Raw genomic sequence first — 13,378 nt, 5'->3', positions numbered from 1 at the left:
GTCCTCTCTGCTTCACTCCATGGCCTCTACAGATGACAGAAAAAATGTAGATTCTTTAACATTCAGTACTTAGACCACAATGTAGATTTCTTGACTCGGCTCATGCACAGCTTGACTTTGCACTGTACAATAAACTGTCCTAATGAAAGCCATTTAACTCACCATCCATATCTGAAGTCCCATCCCCAGCTGCAGGATGTAGTTAGAAAGTGAGTTTATTTTTTAAACAGGCTGCGTTTAGTCTGAGCGTGTTTAACAGTATTTCACTGACTGTGTTTAAATTCACTACATTTGTTGAAGTAGCTGAAATAAAGCTGAATGCTGTTGATCCAAGAAGATTTCAAAATTGTAAATCTACTGTATTTTAACATCAATGCCTTTTCAAGAGCCAACAAACCCTTTTTACTGGATCAGATGGTGAGCTGACAGTCTTGTCTCTCTGTCTTTGAGCAATATATTATTTAAACCCTCAACTCTATTTTCCAGCTGCTGGCCCCTGTACTCTGTCCCCATCAGATTAAAGCTGAACTAATATATTTAAAATGTAAAGTAGACTACAGCACAACGCACAGTCAGATTCCACCACTTCATCACAATTAAGGAAACCTAAGTCTGGTAAGCGAATTAATGGACAACACTGAATAAAACTTTATTGTGTTAACTTAATGACACTTTTCCCGCTCTGACTCAGGATGACTTTTTTAAAGCTAAAGCGTGCACAGTCTGCATATACATGCATTAATATCTCTCGTCAACTGGATAAAAATGGAGACTCTGCCTTTTTATACCTGTTGCCATGGTGAAACATAAACTATAGGCCAACGCCACACGTGAAGATTATAAGATAGCAGTGTTATTTTGACCGGCTGTCAGAGTTTCAGCAGTTTGATTGAATTTTGCATCTTCTTGACCTGCTGTTAGTTAGTAGTTGGCTTTTCTTTTTTTTTTTTTTAAATCACTGATAAATGGAAATAGATTGTATGGACCCAGTAGTAGACCGACTTGGCATTACTGTTATGAGATGAGGCAAGACTGGAAGTTCACTACACATTTTTGAGGACATTGCTAGGTTTATCATAGCCATTTAAAAAATGGCTTTTGTGCGCCCAGGTCATAAAGGAGCATTTGGCCATATGCAGAGGACAGCAAACCTCTCTTCATCGTGTAATTTTCCTCGTTGGTATGACTAATATGTCAGTTTCTAGAAACCGATTAGACACGGTTCTCTATAGGTACTGGTGACGGCATCTCACCAGTGCGAGCAACACTTTTCACTTGCCCGTAGCAGCACTCTGGACTGTATTTACATCATAAGATAACTGAAACCAAACTATTGTGCACAAAACTATCATCTACATCTATCAGCTGCCACAAAGCCACCTGTGCTTAGTGCACTCATTCAGAGGCTGTAATAACTATTTATTTAGTCTGGACGTTAGTTTAGTTTTGGATGGAATATTTACCATTTTGATAAGTTTGGCATTAAATGAGCCTATTATTTTGAGATACTAGGGAAAGGTATTGATTCTTTTTTTAAGACAAAAGGTTCCCAGGACAACCTTTTTAATACAATTAAATATCCTTCCTAACCCAATAATTTTCGTACAGTCCCTAACTTACCCTCCATATCTGAGTCCCCATCCTCACTGCCCTGGTCATATCTGTTTTTCGGGGAGAAGAAGTCAGAACCTCCATCTGAAAAACAATAGCAAACAGAAAGTGACACCTCATACTATGCAGTGCAGGAGTGTAGACTAGGGCTGCAAATAATCATTTTCATTATTGATTCACCTGTGCATTATTGTCTCAATTAACTGCTTTGTCTATAAAACAGTGAAAATTTATAACTCAAAGATATTCAGTTTACAACTGCATAAAAAAGAGCACCCAATCATCACATTTAAGTAGCTGGAATCAGCAAATGTGTAAAGCATTTTGCTTTAAGAATCACTAAAAGATTAAATTATATCAAAATGGCTGCAGATTAAATGTTGAATCGACTAATAATTGCAGCTATAATATTGACAGGTTTAACACAGACAGCATCCTAATTCTTAAATACGCACCTTCAACAACCTCTCTGCCGCGTTTCCTTTCCCTCTGTGGGACAGTCACAGAAGTCCACGTGTGACTTTCAGCTGTAAAGATAACAATGATCAAATATTAGTGCTCAGTGGTCAAAATATCCTCAAGTACAAAGACTACTGCTGATTAAAAGAGCTCCATAAAAAAGATTGTACAAATCCTCTCTTGATCTGTTCATGTCACTGGACAGTATGGATCAGTTGTTAACCTAACACTATTTTCACCATACTATGCATAAATTACACAGCCAAGCCCTTCTTTGCTCGTGCAAGCATTTACTTTCCTTTAAATTTCTTTATTTTCTTTTTGTTGTTTAGCATATTTCACCTAATTTACTAGAGTCAGAAACATTTTCTAAAAATATCCTACTTCAGTTAGCAGTATGAGGTGTAACAGTAACACTAACGCTAATTTTGTAAAAAGGTGTGACTGTACATCTCTATGGTTTGCCTGAAAGCGAATTTCTGTTAAATGAGATTGATATTGTCCAGCTATAATAGATTGTACAGATAAAAAAAGTAAATGGCTTTCTCCATGGAAATGCTTCGATGTTTGACTACACTTATGAGAATACTGTTTATGCACCGACAATGAAACAGAACAGGACAAAACAAGGTCAGTTACAGTGCGTACATACCACAGACAGAAAGATCAATTGTGTTGAGGTTGAGGCCTCGCTCCATTGCCAACAGAAGTTTACTTATCTTGGCAATTTGAAAGGTTTTGTAAGTCTGTCGGTAAAAGTCAAGGTGAACTCTGATGTCATGTCCCATGAACCTTGTAACTTGTTCCAGCTCTTGTTCGCTGAGATCCAGGAGTTGGCAGCATGTGGCAACCTGTTTTCTTAATTTGGTTGATCTCAGGAGTTCAGGGTTTTCTGCTTTGCTTTCCTCTGCATATTTCTGCAGACAATCACATCCCCGTAACTTTGTCATCGCACCAGGTCTTGCAAAGAGATAAGGATTTTCAGCAGGTATTCCAGCTTCCTCTCTCCTTTCAATCAACAAATTGATTGATTCCTTCATTCTCTCAGTCAAGAAAACAGCTACCTTCCCACCTCTTTTTCTCCAGACCTCTATGCGGGTTAGTAGCTTGCTCAGCTCTCTCTCTAATGGTGACAGGGTTTCATAAATGTCCTCATTTACGATTTGTGCTTGCTTTCTCAAATGCGTCTCAAGAGTCAAGCGTGATGCTTGCCTTTCACGCCGCTTGTTAAAGACAATGACCTGCACCAGAACTGTCTCGTTTAACTCCCTGTATGCTGTTAAAATCTGTTGTGTCAGTTCCCCCTTTGCTTTATCTTCCACCATCCTGAGATGGTTCCACAGAAACCATCACATTTTTGGTAATGACATCCTGACATCCACGGCGTTAGATGCTATTGGAAGCACGCGTGCAGCAAGACTTTGTACTCTTTTTCTTGTCTTTTTGTCTTCTGTTACACATGATGTTTTACTTCTGCATGTGGAATGATGTCTTTCAAAACCTTTTTAGCAAACAGTCCATAGCAATATTGGCAAGCCAAATAATCCTTAACAGAAGCTTCATCAGAGGGCTGCCTCCATGTCACTATTTGTCCTCTGCCTTTTTCCAGGACTTTGGTATTGTGCTTGAAATCTCCTTTATTTCTCAGTTGTTCCAAAAGAACCCTTCTGTCTTTTGATCCTGATGGAAAGCTGAAGACATATGCTACATCCTGGATCTCCATATGATTTCTCTGCAAATGTCTCGCAATCCTTAAGTCTGACTGGCCACAGTAGAGACAATAATGTCTTTTGTCGCGTGCTCGTTTGCCATCTTCCCTTTTTGTACAAGTTTTTATGGTCACAGTTGATTTTGTTTTGTTCGTCTTTTGTTTTTTTGTCTTTTCACATAAGTTCTGAGGTTCTTGTGTTTGTCTCGGCTTTTCAAATCTTCCTCATCACTGGATGATGATGCAGTGTGAGTTGGCTTGTACTCTGGGTCCGATCCTGTATGGCTGCATAATTCGGATCCAAAGGAATCCCACTCTGGCTCCTCATGGATATAGTCCAACTGTAAGCAAAAGCATAATCATCATCAGAAAAAAAATAGTGTGAAAGTAAAATAGCATGGCGCTTTCAGACAATTTCCAGTCATCACATCAACAATCACATACAAATTAAAGAGTCACTTTACCATCATTATCTTATAGATGGACTACACTATTGTAAAAGTGTATTATAATAAAACAGTGTGATACTTTTTGATTTCCATACTTTTACTTTATGTAAGACTACATTCATAATTTCCATTTGACTTAATACACCGAAATACACAAACTGACACTGACAAAGCATGGCATGTTTACTTCTAAAATTCAATAAGACAAATTAGTCTTTTGTTCTGATAATATGTTTGTTTATAATATATACAGTACTGATGCAGAGTGGATTATCCTGGTAAAGAGTTTAATTGAATCTTGACTTAACAGGGCACAAAATTAGCACCAGCCAAATGCTGATAAAACATGCAAATGGCTGGTAGATTTGCTTCCCTTACCAGCCAAAAAACAATGGTAATCTATTGAGTGACTGGCAAAATTTGAACATTCCTTAGCCATTTGGCCAGTGGACAAAAAAAGGTAAATTTGCACCCTCTTGACTAATAAATCGGTGCAGCTGACATCTTTGAACAGAATCCACTTATTTTTCACACCTTAAATGCCTCTGAGAGACGAAGTAATGCATCATCTCTACATGTATGCAATTAGACAAGACCCAGCAACAGACTGGCTACAGTCCTGCTGACACCTTGGCCTCGGCACAGTCAAAAAGTTGCAGATACTGTTCGGGACTCTACTTTAATATGAATTCGATTTAATCAGCTACTATCTGTGAGTACACAACAAGCAGACACTGATAAGAAACTCATGCAAAGGTTTCATGCTCAGTATAACAACAACATCCACTGTAGACTACATAACTGTAGCTGACCTGACATCAATCTATTTAACTGGCAGCCTGAACTTCAGGAACAACATAAATCAGATTAAGTAAGACGGTGTAGTCCCTCATTCATCCAGGAGTGTTCTATCGTAGAAAAGGTTTCAGTTGTAGTCATCTGGACACTGTTTTCAGAATCAAGATTAATTTCTGGTTCCCGTCCCATTTCTTCACAATTGAGAATGACTTCCGGATGGGAGCGAAGCGTCTTGATTCTGAAAACAGTGTCCAGATGACTACGACTGAAACCTTTCTCTGATCAGATTAAGTACTTTCTACAGAGAGTCACATTTCTAAAGAGAATCATGATGGATAAGAATTGATTCTTTTGTCATCTCTAAAATTCTAAGGACTCCAGATGTGGAACCTTGTGTGTATTATATGTCCTCAGTTTACGTTAATAGTTTTATTTTAGAATTCCTCCTTTAACATTGAATTACAACTACTGACAACTATTCCAGGAAGTGAAAAGTCTGTATCAGGATAGAGGAAAGATTCTGTAACATACCTGTGTTGGCATCACAGCCATCGCCTTCTGGACCTAACATGAAAGAGAAGATGGAAGATTATTTCCTGTTATTGTCTGAAACAGTTTCAACAAAAAAATTCCAGTCAAGTACAGCTGGACAGTGATGCTTTAGTGCTGCTTTCATCTTTTCAAGTGAGAAGACATTTCATATATTACTTATATAGTACATTTAAAAGGGCATTCATATATCTAATGTATAAAAGACAATGTTAAAAACTGAATTGGGCACCCTGTCATAAGTACATGAAGTTACAGTCCACACACTGGAGTCTGTATATTTGCATTTAGTGAGTTTGGTCTGTATTAATAACATGCATTCCCAGACATCTCAAGTCTCCCACCAGGCAATGTGCTATTTGTGCTTTGTTTCCAGATACTGATATATACACTCAGCAGCCACTGTATTACACTTGTACAGTCTAATGCAGTTTAGCACAACCATGCCATAAACTCTACCTTTACAAAGCTCATGTTAAGTTGTTCTTGTCATAGTCTGTCAATTAAATTCTTGTTTATCACTGAAGTCATAGTTAAAGGTGGTGTTGTATTGGACTGCATTATATTGAGAAGTGTTTCTATTTTTGTCCTCCCTACTACAAAGGGGGTAAGAATATTAAAAACCAGAAACATGTCCAGTACAACACCATCACTAACTATGCTCAGTGCTACAACATATAATATAGTTAACACATTTTTGACAGTGTTAAAAAAGAAACATATCTATACTGAAGCGACTTTATGGCAGCACAGTTGTATTGTATTATGTGTTCCCAAAAAAGTGTTCAAAAAGGCAACTGTTGGTCATCTCTGTGCCAGGATGCCAGTTTCCCTTTAAAATATCCTGTCAACTGTGTTAACTGGGTGGACAGTCACAGAGGTGGGAGTGAGAGAAACAATAGGAATGGTAAATCTATTTAACAGTAGCTGATAAATTAGGAATTATTCAGGCAGCAAGCCATGAGAGCAGAGCTGTTTTGGGATCAAATTAAAAAAAGTACTGTTACTAGTTACTTAGTAATAGATTACATCTATTTCAGTGACTTTTCTCAGGTTGATGGCATCTTTAAACTGCATTTCAACTCAAGTGTTTAGTTCACAGTTGAAGCTGAACTTTACTGCCACAATCGTTGCATTCTAACTCTTTTTCCACAGTTATCAATACACAGTGAAATGTCCCAAAATTTCACACAATATTAAAAATTATAGCATGTGATACTTAAGGATACAACATGAAACACCACAAAAACACTTATGAACCACAGGCATTTAAAGTTATTTCCACAAACTGAGAAAAATGGTACAGTCTACGTTTAAAAATGCTTAAAATGGTTATCTTTAAATGAAGGTTATAACTTACATTTGGCCACTTGCTATATTTTCAGAGAAGCTAGTGGAATCTTAATGCGTCTATCATTAGTGGTGCAATGAGTTAATTCGCTTGTTAGGAACTCCTACGGTCAGAATTAAGTTCACATATACAAAAATACACAATTTCTACCTAAAATATACTATAACTTGGCTTTATTTGACAATTATTGTAGTGTAATAAGTTTCATCCTGGCAAAATAATATTGTAAAGTTAGCTGACATGTGGAAGCAAAACTCAAGAGCAAGACATCATAAAATCTTACCTGCACTGAAGCTGTCTGGAAAAGCCTCCTTTCGCATCTGCTATGGTGAAGTTTGAGTCTCTCAATTCTTCTTCTAAATCTCTCCAGGGTCCTGCCGTGTTTGTCCAAAACTCCCGACTGCAGGTCGCTCTGAATTGAAAGGTGGGGGAAGGGCACGTAACACGCTCTGTAGGCAGCAGAGCAAGTGCAGGTGAGGGGGGGAGAGCCCCTCCCCTTGATGGGCCATCAATTAAGCCTGAGCTGAAGGCTGCCAGTGCACCACAATATTCTCCACTTCTCAGCTCTGACACACAGGCCTGTATTACAGGCTAGAATGTTGAAAATAAAGCAAAAACAATATTCCCCTCTGAAATGTAATGTAGTACATTAAAGTACAAATTGAAATACTCAATTAAAGTACCTCAAAATTGTACCTAGGTACAGTATTTGATTAAATGTACCTAGTTATTTGCCCCCACAGATGTATATCACACATGAGGGACCAAACATTAACACCTTTCAGTGTATGCAGTCCAGTTCACTGCGACAGCTTCAAAAAATTACAGTTAAAATGAAATAATAATAATAAAAGGTGAGTAAAATGGATGACTAACTTTGATGCTTTATATTTGAATGAATACTTAATTTGACTCAAAGCATGGTTTGTATATCTGACACATTTTCATCCCAACCTTTAATTAAAGTGTTATGATTCTCTGTTCACTAGCCTTTTTCTAAATCTTCCACAGTATTTTTAATCACATGCTGACCCTCAGTTCTACAGATTTGAGTTTACTTACTCATTTAACGTTGCTGTTGACAATAAGGATAAAGTGATAACACAAAACACATGATATTCATTTTTCTTGTGTTCTTTGTTTGCTAATGCAGCTTTGAAGTGTTTAGAAATTAGTAGTAAGGATCCTATTACATGAGCTCACTGAGTTAGCTAAATAGCAAAGTGATATGAATTTAATTTTACTTTGGTGACTGTGTAGGCATCCCAAGACCAGTTTCAGGTACCATTGAGGAACTAGGAGGTAGAAGGTGGCCCAGAGCCTCTAAACTACCTTCAGTTAACACTTAACCAGGAGTGGCTCTTCCTCAAAGTGTCTAACATCCATATGGCAGACAGAAAGTTGCCATGTTCATGTGACGAAGCTATCCAGCCACATGATATAGCTGTGGAGGGCTCAGTGGCTGCCACAGTTTGTCAGAGTCTGAGGCCTGCTAGCTAGCCCCATTCAGTAGCCTAGCCAGGAACACCAGGCAGGACAGTGAGGCACCCTGGAGGCAAGGTCTGTGACTGGCTGTCCAAAGTGATGCCACAGTTAACTGTCCAACTACAGGTTGAGTTTCCACTCACTCCAGCGGCCTCCTGAACATCAGACCCATCAAACATTGTTCTGTATCACTGCACTGTAGCTACTGTGAGAAGTAAAGCTGCATGTGCTTTCATCATGCATTGTATGTGTGTTTTAATTAATAATAGGTTACCAGAAGATAGCAACATTTATTTTTTAAACACAGCAACAATATCTGTGAAAGCACTATTCAAAAACATGTCTGTGTAAGTAATTATGTAGGTAAAAGTCTTTCTTCCCTTTGTTCTGTCAGGCCACATGTAGATAATGTGAGCAGGGCTAGCAAAGTGGAAGGCAACTGAGGTGAATTAACACAAGTATTCTGTGTATTTGTACCTACAGACAGTTCTTCTCAGTTCCAGATATCTGATTCTGCTCTTCTTCTCTTGACCATGGGTTTACTTGTCTTAGATAGATTTTGGCTTAATTTCATCTTTCCTTTAGAGGCATATATATGAAACATAAGAATTCAGTAACCACAAAATAAGATAATTCTCAAAAGATGTAATGGCTTAGCATAAAAACAAGTTTGAACCCAGATGCACGAGACAGAGGATAAGTAAACATTTACTTGTGGTCAAAAATAGGGCTGCATGAAATGATAAAAAAATCATATTGTGATTATTTTTACAGATATTGCGATTGCGATATAATTCACAATTAATGGGAATGATAATTTTTGCATCAAAATTCTAATTTTCACAGAAAAAACTATTAAAATCATGATGATGTGACATTTGTTGCAGTCTGTACCAAACAAACATGTTTTCTTACATCTGAAGAACAAGATTTGTAGTCCAGGGCATCTCTTTAGCTCTACAGTACTTCGTTATAATGCTGTATTGTCACACATTTTACCTTTATCAAAAAATTGCAGCTTCTGCGATTTGGATATTGCTCTTGGTCATATTGCGATTTCGATATTATTTCGATTACTTGTGCAGCCCTAGTCAAAAACTAAGTCAAAACCAGGCAGGCAGATGAAAACAAGCAAATTTATACATAAAAGGGGTCAAGCTGACAGGAGAGTCACTATATGGTAGGGAAAACAAAGCAGACATGAGAATGTGCGGCTGCCGTTGTAACAAAAGATTAAGAAAAGCCAAATGTGGGCAGCAAGTTTTTGCTCTGGGTTGTATCATTGTCATCTTGTGATTGTCACTTTTACATTCATATGTAAAACTTCATGTACTTAAGTTGTGCACAGGTTGAAGAACAATGTCATAAGAACAAAATTTTACAATGTAGTTTCAGTTGTCATACTGCAGTTAATATAGTAAGGCCTTCCATTTTTATGTAACACATTTAGTATCAGATAACAAGATTAGGACTTAGGCTATGCTAACATCAGCATGCTATCATGTTCGTAATGACAATGCTAACTTGCTGATGTTTAGCAAGTGTAATGTTTACCATGTTCAACATCTTAGTTTTGCATGTTAGTGTGCTAATTAGCATTTACATTTATCATTAGCATTTGCTAATTAGCCCTAAACACAAATTATTGTCATTTATTTAGTTATGACATTTATTATTATGGCATTAGGCACTAGATGAAAAGTCAGAGGATCATAACGTAATTACAATTCATCCCAAGGGAAACATGAAATGAACCACATTTCATCACAATTCATCCAATAGTTGTTGAGATATTTCAGTCTGGACCAAAGTGGTCGACCCACTGACTGACACTGCCATCCCTAGAGCTACGCCGCTAGTGTAGCTAACAATAGCAGGCGTAAACTGAGGAGGAAAAGGCAGAAAGTCATTTTAGCTTGTGTGTGTGCAGCTAGCACTTAAGTTAACTTAGCTTCCTTAGCTTCCTTTGTAATCTCTAAACCACCACCACATTAAGTGATGAAACTTCTGTGCACCAGGAAATAAGTAGTTTGCCTACATAAATGTTGACGTATTCAGCTGGAAATAAGTCTCTGTAATAATTCAATATATCATCAATTGGTATTCTTCTGGAAATTTGCTTCCAGTGTTTGCATCATTTATGCTGTGAGTATGCATGTGTACATACACTCAAAAGTAAATATGTGTTTTAGCTTTAGTTATCTTTATCTTAGCAGACAGATGCTTTGCATGCTTTGGTGCTTGTAAAATTTACTAACACTAATCTACTAACACCCAGTTTCATCTGACAAAAGCAGTAGTTACTTGCTATTGGAATTTAAACCATCCAAATACTGTATGCAGAGTGTTAAAACTGTGGTCTGACAGGCCATTACACAACACAAATTACTCACAAGTAGCTAAACATGAAGAAAAAGTCAATTTGGAATTTAAAAACTTGAGCAGTTTACATTTAAATTAGTTTTCAGGTAGGGTCTAAGAACCCTTTCCACTTTAGATGTAATGTTATGAGTGATTAAAACAAATTATAACTTTTTTAATATCTTAAAAGTATAACACAAAAGTAGATTAAATTAACCAAAATGAAATTTCATATACTGTATTTCATTTTAACTAATAAAACCTTGTGACTGCCTTTTTCTAGTCTTTCTGTAGTTTAAGTTGCTCCGGTGCAATAAATCAGCAATGTCAATAGGGGCGATAGAGAGAGCAAAAGTGTGTGTATTCAGATTATGTACACACACGTGTAGATAGACATTTATTCTCAGTTTGGCACTTTTCTGAGGACCTCTCTGAAACTTTGAGAGAAACACTTAAACAGCCTCTGGAGGCCATTACAGTGAAAATAAAGTGAGGACCGGCCTAAATGTCCTCACTTTGCAAAATGGTCCTCACTCCAAAGGTTAATAACTCTAGGTGGTCCTCACAAAGAAGATAGCTGTACACACACACACACACACACACACACACACACACACACACACACACACACACACACGCACACACACACACACACACACACACACACACACACACACACACACACACACGCACACACACACGCACACACACACACACACACACACACACACACACACACACACACACACACACACACACACACACACACACGCACACTACGTTTATTTCTCTCTTCAGTGTTTCTTCTCTCACATTTCCCTCTTCATCCTCTCGCTGTCGGCGACGTGGTGTCTCTATGGTAACCGCCTGCAGAGAGGCGGACCCCGGCACGACACGCCCACTGCAGCATGCAGCGCACACACACACACACACACACACACACACACACACACACACACACACACAGCAGTGTATTTTAGTAGATGTGACCACAGGTTTTGTCTGAGTCGTGCTGCTTCAGCATCTTAAATTACAGCCGTTGACTGCAGCGGCCGCTCGTCACAGTGAGTTTCAACAGTTTTAGTTCAGGAAAACAGGTTTTATGTGAATGTTGCAAAACATAAACATCACCAGTGTTTCCGTCTCTTCTTTAAAAACAGATGCATCTTACTTTCTTCTCTCTTTCTGTTTCATAAAAGCTTCATTTCTGGTTTTGCAAACCAGAAGCAGCCTCTAAAAGGCTAAATATGTCTTCATGGCCTACATTTAGTGTGAGTGTGTGTGTGTGTGTGTGTGTGTGTGTGTTTTCAGCGATGATTTCATAAAAATAAATGTATGATAAAGACAAACAGGAAGAGTGTTTAACTATTTTTTAATTATATTATATATCATTAGTATTATATTATCATTATAATAACACCGTCTGACTTTTTGAATTTTGTATTTAGTCAAAGATCAGAAACTGTCATCTCCTCAGATAAACTGACAGATTTTGAGATTTTTGCCTCCTTTGATGGAGCTATGCTAGCAGTTTCCCCCAGCTTTCAGTCTTTGTGCTAAGCTAGGCTAAACACATCCTTGAAGCATAAAGATGAAAGTGATCCATCTTCTCAGGCAGATTTAAAGAAAGCATTTCTGACGTTAAACAGAGACAACGCAGCAGCGATCTCAGCATGGTCGTTACATTCAGTGTGTGTGTGTGTGTGTGTGTGTGTGTGTGTGTGTGTAAATTGCATCCATATGTTCGAATGTGTGTAATGATATCTAATTGATCATTTCCATATATTTGTGTGTGCGTGTCCACAGCTCTGTAGATCTTCAGTCTCTTAATTCCACGCGAGTTTACACAAAAACTAGTTTACGTTTCAGGTGAAAATCTTCGCGCCGTTGCTCGGACAAAACGAAACATTCATACGAGTCACCTTGGATGATGGAAGCTTCCGTAAAGGTGTACAGTTCAGGTGTAGTGAAGCACAGGAAAGGTCGGGTACGAACCCAACGCCTCTCGACGAGTTTTTACGAGTTGTTCCTGCCAGTTTCCAGAAAAGTAATCAACAACAATTTTTAAAAAACGATAACAAATTGAATAATTTTTAATAATTTATTCAGCAAAAGAGTCAAACGTTCTCTGGTCCCAGCTTCTCTGACACGAGGATTTGCTGCCTTTCTCTGTTTTACATCATTGCAAACTGAACACCTTCGGGCTTTGGACTGTTTTCTGACTACAGAGGAAACCGTGAATCAAGAAAACAATCGGCAGATAATAATGAAAATGATGAAATCGAACTTCTCGTTCAGTAAATGCTTCCGTTCACTTCGACTGTGCGGCTCTTTGTTTTGATGCTAAGCTTCGGGCCGTGGTGTGTAGCACCTCCTGCACAGGTGTTTCGCACATCTTTCTCTTTCCCGGTACACGTTTACTGTCGCTCGTCTGCAGGAAGCGTTGAGTTCGCTCAACAGCAAACCGAAGAAACGGCACAATAGAAGCAACTGTAATTAATATGTAAATCAGTATGACATGACTCTGTTGTTGTGCTGATGGAATGAGTGCTGTGGACAGGTGCATTATACTGAATATATCACCTTGAAGCGCAGGTGACCACCTGT

General features: G+C 38.2%; 1 protein-coding gene and 1 long non-coding RNA gene across 2 annotated transcripts in view; one reads left to right on the top strand and one right to left on the bottom strand.

Annotated features, from left to right (window-relative positions):
* The window catches only part of rapgefl1 (Rap guanine nucleotide exchange factor (GEF)-like 1), a 61,035-nt gene that overhangs the window by 19,049 nt on the left and 28,608 nt on the right, over window positions 1-13,378 (top strand).
* Window positions 3,859-7,763, bottom strand: LOC122869014. The gene is made up of 3 exons (XR_006376218.1): window positions 7,209-7,763; window positions 5,557-5,589; window positions 3,859-4,119 (listed from the first exon to the last, which is right to left on the bottom strand). It is a non-coding gene; the product is annotated as an uncharacterized LOC122869014 (long non-coding RNA).

Source organism: Siniperca chuatsi, linkage group LG21 (genome assembly GCF_020085105.1).
Source record: "Siniperca chuatsi isolate FFG_IHB_CAS linkage group LG21, ASM2008510v1, whole genome shotgun sequence".
NCBI classification, from domain to species: Eukaryota; Metazoa; Chordata; class Actinopteri; order Centrarchiformes; family Sinipercidae; genus Siniperca; species Siniperca chuatsi.
This window is presented reverse-complemented; position numbering and strand designations above follow the sequence as displayed.